We start from the raw sequence: 1,098 nt of genomic DNA on the forward strand, positions 1-1,098 counted from the left end.
GGCGCAGGGAGCGTGCCGGCCCAAGGGCGCTGAGATTAGGGCGGCGAGAGCGTGCCGGCCCAAGGGCGCCGAGACTAGGGCAGCGAAACGCTCCAGTTCTAAGGAGAGCCGGGGATTAGCCAGGCACCCGCTAGAACCCGGCCCAGGGGGCGCCGGTAGTGAGCGGCGCTGGCGAGCTGACCCAGGCAGCGCCAGCAAGGAGCTGGGTGCCAGCGTGACAGACCCAGGGCGCGGGGAATGGGCCAGAGGTTGGGGCCCGATCCAAGGAGGCGCCAGGTGGGCGAAGAGCCCCGGTACCCGAGAGTGAGAACAAGGGCACCCGAGGGGCGAGGGACCATACAAGCGTCCCCCAGAACAGCTGCGAGGCTTGGGGCGTGCTGAGGGGGAGGCTTGGAGGCACGCATTGCCCTTAAGGCGGGACGCATATAGATAACCCCAGTCTGGAATAGGGACGAACCACAAGACCGTCCATTAGGGAACTGGCAGCCTCCACATTATATATTTAACCATCAAAGTCGTGGTGGGCGAGATTCTGAGGGTGCTACGTCACCCTAACGTGACGGTAGGCGGCGCTAGGGAGCTCACGGCCACCCCAGCCGCCCGCTCCCTCACTGTAGGACTACACCAAGGCTGTCTTCTCTCACCATGCTTATTTAATTTATACTTGGAACAAATCATGTGAGATGCCTTAGAGAACTTCACTGGAACAGTGTCAGTTGGAGGACAAGAAATTAACAACCTTCATTTTGCTGATGACATGGATCTAATAGCTGGAACTGCAGAAGAGCTTACGAAAATAACAGAAAGGCTGCATAAGGCTACAGAGAGATATGGAATGGAAATTGGTGTGGAGAAGAGCAAAGTAATGATGACATCAGCCAGTAATAATGATGATGCATCAGTAAAAATTAGTAATGAGAATCTAGAAAAAGTAACACACTTTAAACACCTTTGAGAACCCATCGCAAAAGATGTTACATTAGTAAAGCAAGAATAGCCATAGCTGAAGAAAATCTGGACTAGCAGTAACATCAAAATGAAAATGAAACTCCATGTACTATACGTTGTTGTCATTTCAACAGCTCTCTGTGGCTGCCA

The sequence above is a fragment of the Crocodylus porosus genome, unplaced genomic scaffold, assembly GCF_001723895.1.
Source record: "Crocodylus porosus isolate Cpor-Errol unplaced genomic scaffold, CroPor_comp1, whole genome shotgun sequence".
In the NCBI taxonomy this organism is placed as follows: Eukaryota; Metazoa; Chordata; order Crocodylia; family Crocodylidae; genus Crocodylus; species Crocodylus porosus.